Genomic DNA, 18,306 nt, shown 5'->3' with positions numbered 1-18,306 from the left:
ACGCGCCGCGACAGATGGTAGCAGAGGATGGTTCCCTCCTTCGTCTTCTAGAAAAAACGGGCAAATCTGTGGGGGCGCCCGCCTCACAGACGAAGAAGGAGGGAAGAGGAACATCTGCGGCCGTGGGAGCTCTGCATGGTGCTAAGAGGAGCCGGACGCCGAGCGGAGAAGATTGAGGCTCCGGGGCCTCTTGCGCCCTCGTCATCGTGCTCTCTACTCTGCCCGGGAGCAGCCACGGCCGGGCTGCAAATTTTTGGCGGGTAGACTTACCTGAGGGCGAAGAGGGGCGGTCTGGCAGTGGCTCGACGGACTGAGCCCGAAGAAGGGCTGACCGAGGAGGGGCTCCTCGGTCAGCATTGGCAGGAAGACCCCCGGAGGCCGATAGTGGCCGACACCAGGGCTTCGGGGACGAGTCCTGGTGTAACGGGAACACCCAGGCCTCCAAAAGGGCCAGACCGAGAAGGAACACACCACCAGTTCGAAGGCGATTTTTTCATCACATCAAGAAAAAGATTCAAGCCATCACCACCTAGGCTCTGAAGGTAAGGAGGGCTATGCGGGGGGACGGACTCTCCCGACGGGTGGTTGAGTTTCCCACTTTTCTTTTCGCGTTTTAACCCCCGTCTGTGCCCAAGCCAGGGGCTGTAGCCTTGCATGTCCCTGGCAGGCGGGTGGATTTTTCGTTTCTGGGGGGGGGGGGCTACTCTTGAGGGGATCCACTCAAGATAGTTACCTTTCCGTCAGTCTTCTGTGGGGGCCCATATTTGATCGCTTTTTCTTTTTCTTGAGAGAGTGTTTTTTCTGTCCTCCCCTCCCCAAGCTTGGCTGGCCGGAGGGGGCAGAGAAAAAATACCAATGAAGATCAGTTAAGAGGGCGGCATGTTAATTATGGGAGGGTTGTTAAAAGAGGCTCTTTATATCCACCTGAGTCGGGCCCCCCTCCTGTAAATTTTCTTTTGCTTCTGTGAAGCTCCCCATACCCTCATCCCCTCAGACTTTCCTAAACCTTTCCCTATCCTCCCTTGGAGATGGCTATGGCCAAGCCGCCCAAGTGCCCTGCCGGACACTGCTCAAGCCAAGGGCAGTGTACCCGGCACCCCCTGCCAAGATGGCGCTGATCACGCCGCTTGGAACCCGTTTTCCCGCCGTGATCCTTCTTTTCCGCCCCTAGTTTCCCGCCAGCCCCATTCCCTTCCCCCAATGGCCCTGCACGGCAGCTCCTGCACGAGGCCAGTTCCTATTGGGGGGAGGCGGGGTTGGACATTCCCCTCCTTCTTCTGGCTCCTCCTCTGGTGGGACGGATCGCTGTCGAGGACCTCCCATCAGAGGACCTTCCTTCTTAGGAGATCACTCCCCTTTCTGGGAGGGATCTCCTTCGGGGGAAGGAGGAGCTGAAACCCAGGACTGAGAATCCGCCATTTTGTTTTCCCCCTAAAATGGCGGCATCCCTGTCCACCCTTTACCGATTTCCCCACTAATCATGACAATCACTAATCAAGTGATTGTCTGATTTCCCTACCCTACTCCTTAATGTGCCCTACCCGATGTTCCTTTTTATTCAATTACAAATTTTTGCTTTCAATTATTTTTCGTATAATCTACTTCTTAAGTTATATTTTATAGAAAGAAAGGCTACATGTGTGATCGTCATTGCTACAGGAATCACGTAGCTGCTGCGCTACTTCAGGCTTGCTGCATTGCTGCGAGGTTTAAAATTTATTAGTTATATTTAAGTAATCTTTTAATATAAATTATTTAAATTATCATACTTAGTTGTTTTCGTTGAAATCATTTGAATAATATAGTTTTATATTAAATCTATATCTTAATTGTTTTCAGTTTATTAATTACTTTATTTAATTGTGTTATTACATTACTTATCTTTATTATTATTATTTGTTACAATTGTTTCTGTATTATAATTATGTAATTTTAATCCCAATTAATTTAATTACAATTGTTTTATTCAAATTTAAATATTTTATTTCAATTGTTTTACCTCAGTTGTTTCCATTAGATTCCAATATTTATTTCTGCTTGTTTTCGATCATTCAATCACTTCATCTAATATTATTTATATTATTTGAGATTGTTATTCAGAGCAGCAAAAACAGCAAGTTTTAAGTAGTCTTGTGTCTGGTATAAGAACAATTTAGCCAGACCAAGTTGCAGGCCAGTCCCTCAACCCGAGCCAAGCAGCAGCAGTGCCGCGAGTGCAGCACCATGTCTAATCGCGGCAAGGCGGCAAAGAGCTCAGCAAAGGCAGCGCCAAGCGCCACCGCAAGGTGCTGCGCGACAACCTCCAGGGCATCACCAAGCCGGCCATCCGCCGCCTGGCTCGGCGCGGAGGCGTCAAGCACATCTCGGGGTTCATCTACGAGGAGACGCGCGATGTGCTCAAGGTTTTCCTGAAAAACGTGATCCGCAACGCCATCACCTACACGGAGCACGCCAAAAAGAAAGACAGTTATAGCCATAGACGTAGTCTACGCCCTTAAGCACTAGGGTCGCACTCTCTACAGCTTCAGCAGCTAAAGCCTTGTATTTTTACTTTTGTATTGTATATCAAAAACGATTTTGTATATTTTATATTAAGTAATCCTGTAATTATAATTAATTTATATTTTGCTAATGGTTTTCAATTTATGTCTATTCAGTAATTTGTAATTTTATCATATGATTTTGCTGTATCTTGTGTATGAAGTTTATATGATTTATATGATGTATGGATATGTTTAAACACCAAAACTCTCCTTCCTTTTGTAAAAAGAAAGGGGGAGATGCGGTGGTGTGTTTTTATTTTATTTTATTTGATATTTGTTCAATGCCTGTTCACCCCCCAACCCCCCAGTCTCCTCCTCTCCCCAGTTGTCAATCTCCCCAAGCTCTGCCCTAACCCACTCCCCTCCAAGTTGTCAATCTTCCCTTTCCCTGCCCCTTTCCCCAGAACATTCCCTGTCATTCCTCTCAGCCTCCTCCCCTGCTTCCAGACCCTTCCCTGTCTATTCAGTGAGGCTCAACACCCTATTGGTTACTTTGTGTTACTCCACTCCCCTGTTTCCCCTGATAGGTTTGTGTTATGTTAGTCCCGCCTTAAACTCCTCCCCAGCCCTACCCTCATTGGTTGCTGTTCCTACTCCCCTCCCCTTAAGTTCTGTATAAAACCTTTGTTCGCCCTCTCCCCAAGGTCTTGGGGCTCACCGAATAAATCCATCTTGTTCGCCCCCAAGTCCCGTGTCGCCTTCCTCTGTTCCCGCGCCACCGACTGGAACAGCAGAGCACCCCGGGGGGAGCGGCCGCCCCTTCTCTTCCCTCTCGCCGCCCAGCACGCCACCGCTCGGGGTATCGCGGCGAGGGGGGGCGCACGCCACGCGCCGCGACACCCAGAGGGATAGAGGCAGCTGCACCAACCTAGTGGCACTAGTCAGAACTGTCTCCTGGGGACCAGCGGCAGAAGGAGGTCTGCACTGCGGGGCCAGGAGAGGACACTGCAGAGCTGGAGACCACTGTGAGGATCAGTTGCAATCCCTCCTCTAAGCCTCCCTGTGCATGGAGTGGTTAGGCTGCCTGGGGATAGGATAGCAGATAGCACTGTCTGTGCAACTGATAGGCTTCAATATTAAAGCTTCCTTTTATAGACATAAATGTGAAGAGTTAACATGAAAACATTCTATTTTATAGAATCAAGTTGTTATTTTTCTTATTTGTCTTGAGAATTAATGAATACTTTATGTCAGTCAGATTCAATCTTTGTTGATATTCAGAATGTCCTCATGCAAGGCTGTTTGCCTTGTTCTCTGTAGGTTGCCTTCTGCTTTCTCCAGTTTCATTATGTGACTTGACCAGTTAATTTTTTGTCTTTTGAGCTGTCCGTACTTTTGATGCTAGTAAAACTGGCAAAGTTTATATTTAGAAGGTTTTGCTGCCATGATGCCTTATAACCCTCATAGTTTAGTCTGCCTGATGTAGAAATCTTTTGTCCTGAGCACTTGCTCCTGAGTCAAATTGTCTCAATTATACCTCCATTCATTTATTTGATAGATTGTATTTCTGCTGTAATTATCAAATAGACAGTAATTATTTAGGACATTTAATTATTTTTGGATTACGCCTGTCAGATATCTCAGAATTTCCAGTGCTTTTAATTTATGTATTTTATGGGACCAACTAAGAAATGATTTATTGTTAAAATGCATGTTGCAAATTTAGGAGAATTTGGAATTGATACTATATTTTAGATTTCCTTTTGCTGTCCAAATTAAAAATAAACAAATTCACAAAATGTCAGAAATCTTTTGCAACCTAAAGTGGCTCTCATTTTGGGGATAGTGAGGCCCAACCCCACCAGAACATTATAAACCCTGCTAAAACCTTTCTTTGTTATTCTGTTTTAATAGGGACATTCACTGGCAACATAATGCAGCATAAATTTAAGAGCTATGTATGTTTTTAATTATTAGGATATAACTGATGATTTGAATAAAATTATTTTTCCCCTATTGTTCTTTGGTTTTGATTGTGTTACTGTGCCTACTGTTAAGTCTACTGTCTGTTCTCATCTTCCTTTGCATTTCTTCTGTACATGGGCAAAGTGGAGACATCAACTACACTGTGACATGATCCATCATTACTGCACTGTGAGGCTTGCAATATTTGTTGTTTCTCTTCAAAGCTCTCTTTGTGAATCAAGACATCAAGAAAGAATTTTAGATTTCAGGTAAACAAAAATATAAAGTTTTATCTTCCTAGTATGAGATAAATGTTGATCAAATGACTTGAAAGGCTTTTAAATACAATACGCTAAAGATAAATATAAAATTATTTAAAAATTATTATGGTATATGTGTAATAAAAAAACTTCTGTTTTGGGCTTAGGGTGATTGCTGAATCCTGGACATTCAGGAGACAAACAAAAGAGATTTTAAGCAAAGGAAAAGCATTCAAACATACTAGCAGGCAAAATTATCCTGTGCATTGTCAATTTCAATGAAGCTGACTTTCCAAGTTGCAGATAAGAAAACATCTGTTTTTTTATAATAATAGAATTAGTGCCCTGCTTGAACATAATATATGCCCCTAAGAAATGCTAGCACTCCTAGGATTTAGCACATCCTAGGATGTAGAAGCCAATGGTATTTATGTTATACATGCTGGGGAATGAAAATGGTCAGAGGTTTCTTGCAGGATTCACAGGGCTTTTGAGCATTGATAGCAGAAATTCTTGATGAAGCATGTAAATGGTGATAGAAAACAATAGCAATTGCTTGGTTTTTTTATGCATCCAAATCTGTATTTATTGAGCTATACAGAACTGCTGTTACCTTTAATCAGCTTTATAACTTTACAGAATGGATAAATTAGGATGAAAAAAAAGCTCCGAACTCTGACTTAAGTCAAAGATATAGAAGATAAAGGGGAGCTATAAAAATAACATTGTTGACTTTATTTTTACTAGTACTGTTAGAGAAAAATATGTTTTGCTATATCTGACAGCCCAAGAAAGGTGAGGCTTCTGTAGTGTCCCCAGGTCCAACAAGTAACAAGTCTGAAAATGTTTTCCCAGTATGCACAAGCACATGGAACACTTGGATACACTACCTACCTCTGTATATACAGGGCCTCAGAAGTTTCTGTTTATTTTAATGGCAAACTTGAAATGGTATTATTTATTATATTGAATTTCCTGGTACATACCCCAGTAATGTAGGTACAGAACTGTTGAGTATTTTAAAACAGCAGAACAGACTTCCACTCTTCTGAATGCTTGTGAAAACATGGCCGAATATTCTTGCAAGAAATTCTAAGCAGTGCTCCTAAAGGGGAAAATCTTGAGTACCCTAATCTGTTTTCATTTGGGCTTGACTCTGATAAAAGTCTTACTTGCTCCTATGCGGGTTTTGCCTGAACAAGCACTGTGCAAGACTTACAATGCCAAGACAGCCTGCAAAAATTATTAGCTCAGGTCACAGTCTAGGCTTTTGTATATACTTTATCTGTCACTTACTTATGTTATAAAAGTGCAGAGGTGATAAAGAAGTCATCTCTCAGGTCATATAGTAGTTTAAACTGCTGTGTCTCTGATGAAGCATTGTAGACAAAAGGGGATAATAAGATCCAGGGGAAGATAGAAGAGTAGAAGTAAAAAGCTTGCACAGCTATTGAAAAGAAGACTTACATTATTTTGCTACAGACTCCATAGGAGCATCTGATCCCCATTTCTTATGAACTGTAGTTCTGACTGCCCCAAAATTGCTTTAAACATGAAAAAGATGAGACCACTGTGCTTAATAATGCTGTTAACACAATGTCTGAAGATTTGTCCCTTCTCTGTACTGCACATAAATACTGCTTGGTCTTCATCTGTGTAAAATGTAGAGGTAAACTTTAATTGAGGGCTTTTCTTTGGGGATCAGGTGCATTCAGGGGGAACAAAACTCCTATTATCACTGAGAAATATAACAAGTTTGAGAGCGTTGTCGCATAGAGGTACTGAAACATTAATTCATACTTCTGTGACATCGTATGGATTACTGTAATTCCCTGCCTGCAGGTCTCACTCAGCCCTCCTTTCACAAAATAAGAACTTGTACAATAATGTGACCACTGAGATTTCAGGCATACACAATACCTGGTCATCTTATGTCTCTGTACTGAGATCTCAGTGCTGCCTGCCATTAGGTACTGGATCAATTTGAAGATCCTGGTGATGTGATTTAAACCTGCATATATCCAAATGAGTTTTTGGTTCCCTATTGTCCAGGTCCAATTTTGCTGAAGTGTAAAAATTTTGTGCTTTCATTTGTTCAGGGAATTACAAACCACTGTGTCCCATACCTTCTTCATGCAGCTGTAGAATGCGCTTTGTCAGAACCGGTTTGGAGTGTCAGTCTTGTCATTGACTTGAGGTCAAGACTGTGGTAGGTTGCTTAACTTTTCTTTCTTTCACCAGCATTTCTTAACCAGCATCTATTCATATTTAGTAGAACATTCTAGGGTTTCATTTTCTTAAAACTTTTTGAGAGTTGAAGCACCTTTACAAGAGGACTTTTCAAGTGCCAGTAAGTGTTGGCATTTTTGATTATTTGAGAAGCACAAGAAAATTTTTAATGCAAGGAAACTTAAACAAGTAACTGAAGTGTTTCTAATACAGATGTTGTTCTCTGTCAAAGGGATGCACTTACTGTACCTACACTTTTTGTATATCCCAAGTAGGACATGAAAGACTTAAATTAAAACATTTAGAAAAATCTTTAGCTATGCAGTTGTACTCTTTCTTCCTTCTATATTTTGGAGTTGGATGAAAACCTATTTGCTTATATTGATTGTGTACTACAGAATTTGCTGTGCAAACAAGATCTTTTTATCTAAAACAACTTATAAAAAGAGGTTTCCTTTGAAAATTACTACACAGATTTATTGGCTGCTATAGTTTCATCTTGTATCTCCCTCTTTTGACCATTACATGTTGCTCATAGTAGACACTGACTACAATTTGAAACATGAAATTCCTAAGCACGATTGCTAAGAGTAGTGGAAAATATCATCCCAGGGAAGGGAAGGGAAGGGAAGGGAAGGGAAGGGAAGGGAAGGGAAGGGAAGGGAAGGGACTTCCATTGAAATGAGTTAATATTGGCTGATTGACACCTAAGTAACATTATGGATTGACCTAAGTACTTTATCATTCCTTCATCCTTCCTCACATCAGGATACTGTGTATTTTTCCTTAATTTACTTTTCTGTCGTTGCACTTAACTTTCAATACAGGTATTCTATTACATACATATGTAACATTTCTTTCAAAGGCAAGATACCCTTTTTTATTTAGCCTAGCTTCTAGTTTCTTCTTGTCAGTTGCAGTTTTGGTGATTGGGACAGGATAAAAAGTGTTATCCTCCAACATAGCATGTGTCATCTACTGTAGATGAAGAAAGGCCAGAGTATTAAACTTCTGTACAAGTTCAATATACTAGTAGCAGACCTGCTGAAGTTTCCAAGTGTTGCAGCTTCCAAGTGTAAAGTGCTTAGTTGCTCAGTTAAGAAACAATGGTGTTGTAAAACACTAGGCTATGTGTTATGTCTCGAAAGATTAACCAGCTCATACTTCTATGGAAGTTTTTATGACAAAAAAGCATCCTTATCATCATTATAAACTTAAAGGTTTTCTCTGATATGGATTTTTGTGCTTTTCATCTCCAGTGCTACTATGCAGGGTTAGATTTTACAGGGTGTTAGGTTCTGATGTCATTTGGAGACATTTTACTGCTCTTAGTCCTGTTCAATCTTAAGTGGTCTGTTAAATGTTCTATTCCACATGAAGTGTACTGATATTCTTCTTTGATCCTGAGTGTCAGGGAGGATGTATCATCTCCCTTGCTTTGCCTGTTCATTTCTGCACTTTTACATTTTAAATATTTCCAGCAGTTAAATCTTTCTGTGTTTGCCCCAGCGTCTGTATTCAAGGCCAAATTCAGTCGTGGTGCATGTTACACAGAGCAATTCAAAAGGTCCCTTAAGATTCTGCCAGATCTATTTATACCACCTCTATCAAGGTATAACATAATCTGCAATTTACATACCAAGGAATTGCAAGAGCATTTCAATTTAAATAACAGAGACTCTTCTTTCATTTACACCTACTCATGAGCCCTTATTATGAAAGCTGTAGCGAGTTGGATTGACATCTGATGAACAAAGGGCAATTGTTTTCAATGGAAAAGAAAAATAGTGCTCCGGTAGTTTTTTGAAGCATCTTTTCACTCTTATCATTGTGATTTTCATCTTCCTGGGTTTGGTGAACATTTCCAGTGTTTCATCCAGTGAATTGATATTGATCCCTGCCAGTCAGTATTTTGCAGCTGTGTGGAGGAAAAGAAAAATATATTTTCCTTTCCTTTTGTTAATGTAGTGTTGCCCGAATGTATTTATGTCCAGTGGTTTTTTTTGATTTTTAATGGGTTTTCCACTGTCTGTAATTTAATTGGTTCCAGATTTTTCTCCTGCTAGTTTGCTTTGCTTGGTGTAATGGTGTGGTGAATGCAGAAATATCCCTGGTCAGGGCAACTCTGGGAATCTGGGAGATAAGCTATGTGGACATCCAACAAGCTTAGTCATCTTGTTAGAATCATGACCTGGATTTTACTTTGTATTTTAGAGCTAGGATAAAACCTAGCAAAATTTTTTTAAAGTCTTTGTGTACTAAACATCTTTCATATTCTTTTCAGATAAGATATAATTTCAATGTGAGACTGTAGTTAGAAGAGCCTTGTGTTGGCCTGCATTACCTATGCTTTTTGCCAGTCAGTCTGAGCGAATATCCCTTCTGAGAGGTGAAGTATGAGGCAGTAGATTTACAGGCTGAGGAAGACAGAGGGGATGGAGAAAGGAAAAGGAAACTCAGATGATCTTATTTCCCCTAGTCAACAGCTGGAAATCAGTACTAATAGCACATTCTGTCTGTTCCTCACCTCCCAGACTATATATGTGTGTTTGAATAGTTATTTAAAGGGCAAGACCATCTGGCATTAGATCCTGTCAATTAGAGAGGAAAGGATTTTCACTCATTTCCCTCAGCTTTATGGACTTCTGTCCTTCTTGCTGTATGTTATACCACTTCTTATCTGAAGATTAGGTGTGTTAGAAAAATATTAGCAATCACAAATGTTGTCCTACTCAAACTGTATGTTAGCTGGAGATGTTCTTCTGATATTTGACTTATCAATTTTCAGCTCTGTTCTGCTGACTCTGTTCTCTGACCTGAGAACAGATCTCTATTATGGCTGCTGAGAGTATTAAGGCTTCTCAGTAATGCAGCTAGGCTCTGGCTAACCAAAACATTTTGTTCACATTTGTGGACTTGAGAGTGTCCATAAAGGAAATAATTATAATTTGTTTCTAGAATACTTTATGCAGTTTCAAACTGTCAATTTGTCTCAAAAATGTTAAAGTATTATTTTGGTTTATATTTTGAAAATAAGTGGGTTTTTTTGTTGTTTTTGTTGGTGGGTTTTTTTTTGGGTTTGTTTTTTTTTTTTTCCCTGAAAGAACACTATCTTTGTATCATATTGATGTTTCATGTCAGAAACTTGCATTCTGGATTTGAGTTACATACTTTGGCTTCTCTGCTAGCTCTCTGAGATTTTAGATAGCTGTTACCCCTCTACATGCCCTCTATTATGCAAAACTGAAAATTAAATATCTCTGTGAAATACTCTATGAAAAGCCCTAATCATAACAAAGATCCTCTGGAAAAGCTGCATATTCTTTTCAAACTTTACACTAGATGCTGAGGCAAAGGCAAAATCTCAAACATCTATATTGTGTTTTTTGCAAGTTCAGGCAAGCTTGTGATACTAATGAGTTTTTTCCCCACATCTCCTTGTCTTGCTAGGTTGATTGAATAGGCTTGCACTGCAGTAGCCATACTGCTGCCTTAAGCTGTGTGTCTTCTGAGTTTATTAAATATGTGGTTTCATATGCCACAATGAAGGAAAAAAGAAAGTGAATGCCGATTAGTTCTTTAGTCATGTAGAAATAGATTTCTTGTGCAGAAATAGGGTTTGAATGAGACTCAAAATGCATGGTGTTTTTTTAAATTACTCTGAGCCTAGATTTGCATTGTGCATGGTGCCTTTTGCAGTATGCCAAACAAGCTCACTGCCTGTTAATTTTGCAGGGAGCTAAAAGCACTTATTACCATGCAGGATCAGGTCCTTTATGTTTAGAAATAAAGATAAAAAAAATGTGTCTTACCTTTAGGTAATGCCTTAAAAACTGACAGGAGTAAACTCACTTTTATGCTCCTAATGACTGTGTAAAAAAATCCACAGGGATAAAAGGAAAATGAAGTAAATACAGCAGTGCCCCACCACATTTCAAAGCCAAAATCAAATCATCCATAAAATTTTGACAAAACAATATCCACCTAATCCACAAATGAAAGAGTTGAGATTATCTGTTAAAAAAAAAAAAATAAATGAATAGACCTGTGCTTATTTGGATGATAAGCATTAAAGATTTTCTCCAGTCATTAAGTGTTGAGGGTTTGCTATACTCTTGGAACTAAACCTTTTAAATAACTTCCCAGTTTCCAGACTACTGAATCTTTGAAAAGTTAATTTTTTGTTATCTCCAAATACAGGAAGCTTAGCACAACAATGGCAGTTCAAAGTCTCCCAGGTAAAGAGCCTTCAAAGAGTAATTCGCAATACAAATTCATAAAAGTCAACAGTTTAGACTACTCAATTGCTTTTAAGATTTTCATCAAATGCATCTCAGCAGTTGAAACTTGCCACTGATGCCTCCCAACTGAGTTAAAGTCAGAAAACACTGACAATGTTAGCTTTCTTTTTCTGTTGATTTTAGGCAGTGAAAGATAGCAATTGAGCTTTGCCTCAATTTGCTTTGTATCTAATCTTTAGAGATCTGACTGAAAATAAATGCGCATTACATTTCATGCCATTATTGAAGTTTTAAAATAATAATTAATAGCAAGTGAATAGTTGAAATCAGAGTATACAAATGTCTGCTCTGTGTAATTAAAATTCTTTTAAATATAGATAGACACTCCGAAGATTCTTTCTGATTTAATAGAGATATCTATTCTAAGATCAAGTTTATTTTAAAAGACATTTAGCACTTTGGGGAACATTCCAGGCTTTCAGAAAAAGGTGAACAGTCTCCTCATCACTGTGACAATAGTATGATTCTTTCATAAAATGTAGCAGAAGTTTTCCTTTAAATGCTACAGAATTGCAGCCCAGTTTTACTGCTTCAGTGTGCATTATTCTGGCAGAATCAGAAATTAACTGTATTACCAGAGAAGTGAATTTATTACTCTGTCTGGGCTTCCTTCTCTGTTGGATATGACTTTCAAAACAGAGGTTAGTGAGACAACTTTAAGAGAATTGTTTTCTTAATTTGAAAAGTTAAAAACATTATTATTGAATACTGATTCGTATTTCTTATCCTCGTGACAATGATGAGGTTGCTGTTTTAAGAATTCTGTGCTGTTAAGAACTGTATCCAAATACATTTATATGTATGCCTGTGTCTGTTTGAATGCATGTATACATATGACTGAAGAAACTTGTAGCTTTGTCTGAAATAAAAAGTTCTGCATTAATTTAAGTCCTTCTTTATTATTGTTTCAGCGCTTTCTGGTACTATGCTTTCAAACATATCATATAGCTCAATAATTTGTGCAACAGTGTAATCTGCTGCTTCTCTGAGATGCTTAGACTTGCTAAGTAACTTGTATGTCTGTACTTTAGAATATCAGTATAATAATATGTATTAATTAAAAGAGCTGCAAGGTGGTCATGAAATGAAAATAAGATAGTTTTAATTTCTGTTTACAAAAGAGATCTGAGTCTTTATCAAAACCTTTGAATCACTGGGTTTTAGAAGACTACAGTATGATAAGAGATTTTCTCATGAGCTCTTGTTTTCTCACTTCTTTCCATCAGAAAAAGAAGCCACCACAAAACTTTCAAATATTACTGAAAAAATCACAACTCCTTCTGGGTGAATCAGATTATATATATAATATATAATGTTATCATTAACAATCAATCATGAGATTCAGCTTGGGTTCAGGTCGTCTTCTGTTTAGTCTTTTGGAGAGAACAAATTTCCTGCGTGACTCCATAATCCACAGCAAATTGATGCAATGATGCAGAGGGGATCATTTCCACAGAGCTTTCTTCCACTTGTAGGAATGGCAGTAAAGGTTTCTTTTCAGGTGTGATTCTTCCTAACACATTTCTAAATTATTATTGTTCCAGGGGTACCTTAGTGAATTGAAGCTGATTTCCCCATTGAATAAAATGTAGAGTATAAGTACTGTTTTGTTGCTATTATTGGTTTCTTTAGTTGGTTGTGGCTCTTTTTTTTTTTTTTTTTTGTTGGTGGGGTAATGTGTTGATAGAAAGAGTTCTCATAATTTATGCTTTGCTGGGCACCCTGGCATCCACTTTCCTGCTGAACTGAACCATTCTCTTGCTGGCTTATTGCAATTCCTTTGTCAAGTGAAATCTGTAGGTGCTGCTTCATGTTTAACAATATTCCATCCAGATCCTGGTGACTTACATTGCTCAACCATTTAATAATAGGATTTTTACTAGGAAAAAACATATCTCCTTGAAGTTATATAATTCAACCAGTCTGCCAGTTAAATAACAATATCTTTAATATTATAACCTGAATAATCTACCAACCAAAAGTCCAACCCTGCAAACATACTGAAATGAGTCTTTACCGCTCGCATAGTTGGACCTGTAAAACTCATCAGAGTACTTGCATTAGTGTGGACAAAGCAAGATCCAGAGCTGGTCAAGTAGTCATTAAAAGATAGAAATCATAATAAAATCACTTGAGGTTTGAGTGAGAGAAAGAAAGATTTAGAAAATAAATAAATAAACATAAGATTTCAATTAGGGTTTCAGCAGTCAGGAGTGGAAAGAACAATGTGCTAGGATATACAGGGGATTTGCTCTCAGGGATTCATGCTGAACTTATATAACACTATTGTAATGAAAAGCTGTATATCAGAGCATGAACTGACTTCCTGTCAGTCAAAGTATTTTCTTTAGATATCACTGCAAATAAAAGAGGAATTTGGTGTTCATATATGTTGTATTAAAATTCTTATCAGAAGGTATCTATGCAAAGTCAAAACCAATATTGTTTCAGGATTTTTATTCTTTTTTTTTATTCTTTTTTTTTTTTTTTTGGGGGGGGGAGCGATTTTTGTGCTGGACTTTTTCCCTCTCCCAACCTCATCCCTTTAGTCACAGTACACACCCCACATAACACAGAATCACAGTCACAGAGTCACAGAGTGGATCAGGTTTAAAGGGACCTCAGGGGGTCATTGAGTTCAACCTCCCTGCTCAAGAAGGATCATCCTAGAACACACTGCACAAGGTTGTGCCCAGATGGTTCTTGGATATTGCCAGTGAGGGAGACTCCACAACCTTTCTGGACAATCTGTTCCAGTCACAATCTGTTTTGGTCACTTACACAATAGAGAAGTTCTTCCTCCTGTTCAGGTTGAACTTCCTATGCATCAGTTTCTGCCCATTGCCTCTTGCTCTAGTGGTTGGCACCACTGAGCAGAGCCTGGCTCCATCCTTTTGACACACTCCCTCAGACACTGACAGACATTGATGAAGCCTCCTCTCAGCCTTTTCTTCTCAAGGTTGAAGAGGCAGAGCCTTTCCTTGTAAGACAGATGCTCCAGACCCCTAATGGTCTTTGTTGCCCTCAGCAGAATGTGCTTTAGGAGCTCCATGTCTCTCTTGTACTTGGGGAGCCCAGAACTGGATGCAACATTCCAGATGTGGCCTCAGTAGGGCTGAGTAAGTTGTGGGATCACCTCCCCCACCTCAGTTTGACTTGACCTGTGGCTTTATCAGTCTGGTAAAGAACCAGATACTCTAAAACAAAAAGGGTACATACCAGAAATTTTTCAGAATTGCCTTATTATTTTAGTGCTTGGTGGTATTTTCCTGAAAAACAGAAGTTCCAGTGGTCCCTCCTCTGACCCATTGGGTATGCAGATACTTTATAGGTATGCTGCTTTCTGAAGCTGATGTCCAAAACTGACTCAGGAATAAATGTACCACTGGAAAGTGATAGAAAAATAAACCAATTGTACTGAAAGTGAGGAAGGCAACGGGGCATAATGAGTTGCTCTGAATTCAGATAGAAACTGAGAAAAGTTTAGATTAAGCACATGAGAGGAAAAGAAAAACCCAAACCCAAACCCCTTCTTCATGCAATTTCACTGCAGCCCTCCTTGCTTTTGCTATCAATGGTAAACACCTTCTCTTTCTTAAGGTTATTACTTAGGACAAATCGATCTCTATTATTCCATACAATTACCTCTGAACATACCTGGTCTTTTTGACTCCGTTTCTGAGAATCATGTCTCTGAGACAATTGCTCCATTTATCCTGAGTACTTCTTCCTTCCTCATTTCCTCAAAGCCTTGTCCTGTGCTAGCTCTGCCTCCACTCCAGCTATCTGCCTCTTTTATTTCTCTGCAGCACTGGCTAGCCAAGAAAGGGAGAAAAGAAGCCAATTACATCCTTTTTAGCTGCAACTACAAAAGAAGCTCCACCTACATAAAAAGATCCTCTCTGGTATTTCAAATATGATAGCAAATAAATTCTCTATGCTTCTTCAAAACAGAAAATTCAGAATTCAGTGTGCTGTTTTGCTATCCCATGGATTTGAAACAATGTGTGGAGTCAGGCATTAGTTACAAATTGAGATATCATTACAATAAATGATGTGTACAGGGCTTAGATTTCCTGACTTAGAAAAACCCAGGAAAAAACTTGTGTATTTAACATACACTCTTTTATACTTTTAAATGTAAATGTATACCCAAACTATGTAGATGCTATTTTTCTTGGAAATCTGTTTTCCAGCTGCCACAACTTTGTTGCTATTCTAGACAGTGAGAATAAAAAATGCATTAGGATATCCTCAGTGTTCTTGTCCTTGAGAACCAAACATTTTGCATGTTCTACTCAAATGCATCCTTCTAAACCTGACAAGGTCATGCACATTGTACAGAGACCCAAAACAAGGAACGCAAGATTAACAGTAGACAGTTTTAAATGATAGAGTAATTTCTTTACCCTGAATACCATTGTCACTTGCAATTAATTTTAAGTCTAACTCAGAAGAGAATGTACAGATATTTTGAAAATGAAAAGCTGAATCCAGCAGCAAGCAGGAGCTGCTATTTCTAGTTTTATATTCTATACAAAATTATATTATGTTATATTGGTTTATGAATTTTCCAAATACTATATGTCACAGAAGACAGATAGATTAGAGTGCTAGAAGGATCCCTCCAGTAGATGCTGTTCCATATTACTTTGCTTTCACCATCATAAAAACTTTGTGTTTTTATCTGTTCAAAACTGTAGAAAAGTAACTTTGTGTGGTTCTTCAGCATTCATGTCTTTAATACCTTCTTTGTCTGAGTCCTTTGATTGGAAGTTATTTTCCTTACTATATATTACTAAAGTAAGGACTACATTTTTTCCTAAATTCATCCTTTTAAACATCTCTACCTTCTTCAACAATTGTTCTCATTGAAGAGTCCTCTCAATTGTCAACTTCTTGAAGGCCAAAAACTAATAAACCAGCCATTTTTATGTTTTCAGGTGAACTGAAATACTTAGGTGCATCTGGCTCTTCTGTATTCACTGACATCCTTAAGAGTATTCTCCATCTATTGCATTAAGGGCAGACAGACACATTTTTCTCTTTTGCCACCTGGTAAGCAAAGGTTAGAGTTCAACTTGTCCCAAATCAGCTTATTCTTCTACAGGGTAGTCAAAGCCCACTTACAAACACTCTAACGCAGTTTTACATTTTTGCCTCCCACCAGCATTCAAACCTGGGTAAATGTCTTTCTCTGTCAAAGCAGCAGTGGGAGGTGAAAATGAAAGTCCTTTTTTTCTTTCCCTGAGAAATTGGACTGTAAAAAGCTGTCAGTTTAAAAATGACATAGTGGCACAGCATTTCTATAAGGTGGCTCCTTTCATTTTTGACTCCTGCTGTCTCTCTGACAGTTGAAGTTGCAGCAGGAGGTAAAAACTAAAATGAGCACTGCTGGCATTTGCCCTCGAGCACAAAATTAATAATGGAAGAAACAGGGCGACATCCAAAACTGCCTCATATCAGATGTCAGCCAATGAGGTTTCAACACTTCCATAATGCGGTGACCAGAATGATGCCCATTATTCCAAATATGATCTTATTCTCTATCACTTTCCTAGTGCTGGATCTATTTTATCCATTTTAGATTTGATTCCCTGCTTTGTGGGTTATAGAATAATTTAAATTCTATTAAGTTGTATGCTATGACTTTATAAATTTTCCCCCTCTGCAGTGTAATTCTGGTCAAAATTTTATAGGTGTTATCTTTTCTTGAACTTTATACCTCTCAACCTTTCTATATGAATGTTTCACTTCTAAATCACTGTTTAAATTATCCTACTATGTCCTATTCTTAAATATGAACAAAACTCACAACATATTAAAATGATAGCTTTTAGTCTAAGCAGCCACAGGATAAAAGCGCTGACATGGTTTTTGTTCTTGTAAACTCAAGAACTGACTGTTTTCTGCCAAAATGAAGAAAAAAACGAGTCACTATTAGGTGGCTGAGAGATGGGAGGCCCAAATTTCTTCAAGTAGGGCAGGAGTCTTTTTTCTTTCTTGAAAGTCTCAGTGGTATGTCCAAGTCTTACCAAAATTAACATAGGTAGGCACAAAAAGTCTGTTAGAAAAGGAGTACAAGTGTGGTTCTTTCTTTCTGACATATTTCAACCATTTTCTGATTTTAGCACTGTTTTGGTGGTATTTAGTGTCTTGCTTTTGACTATTCAGGATAGGTAATATTTCAGGGTTCACATACTGGGCTATTGTGGTCTTACACCGCACCATCTCATTCAATTCTTCTGCTGAGCTTACCTTTGAAGGTAACCAGTGTATGCAGCATGCCAGACTTCTCTTAACTGAATTTTTACACTCTATATTATATGAATTTACCTTCTCACTTCCACCTTTGCTATTGCTTTTATTGGCATACGCTTTTGATTTGCAGAGATGGAGGAAAACTCTCGGCAAACCAGTTAGGTGGATAATTCTCAAGTGCTGACAAATACACAAAATAAGCACACTGTAAAAGAAAGCATTTTATTTCTTCATGTGCTATTGCTTTCAGGCTTTACACCAGTCATCTAGCCCACAGCTTAAGACATCTTTTATCTTTCTTAGGAGAATAAGAGTGACTCAAATGCTTCAGCTGAACCCATTGATCTCATTGATTTCAACATGTGTTAATGACAAAGAGAAGTTGGACTGGATAAACACTTGTAGTTTGTTGCAATTGCATTTAGTAGTGTCTTCTTCAATTTCTAGAAAATCTTTTATTGTGTGTTTTAACCCCTTTGCAATTTAACTTTCATTCTTCTGTTTTTTTTTCCCTTGAGTCTTGTTTGCTGACTTTATTCTATAATCCTTCTTTAGCAAACTTAATTCTATAATCCTTCTTTAGTATTTTTTTGATCCTCAGTATTTTTTGTGCTTGTTTGCTCATCAGTTTAGTTTTCTCTAAAAGTTCATTCATTTTGGGAAGAGCCACACAATGTTTGGGCATACGTTTATTTTGCATTCTCAGTTCTCCCCACTGTAGCTCCCTTCTCTATGGCTCTATCCCACCCACTTGTCCTTGTGTTTCCCATGTACCTCCAAGATTTATTTGGATTAATTATAGTCTAT

Source organism: Lonchura striata, chromosome 4, assembly GCF_046129695.1.
Source record: "Lonchura striata isolate bLonStr1 chromosome 4, bLonStr1.mat, whole genome shotgun sequence".
Taxonomy (NCBI): Eukaryota; Metazoa; Chordata; class Aves; order Passeriformes; family Estrildidae; genus Lonchura; species Lonchura striata.
Note: the sequence above shows the minus strand (reverse complement) of the source record.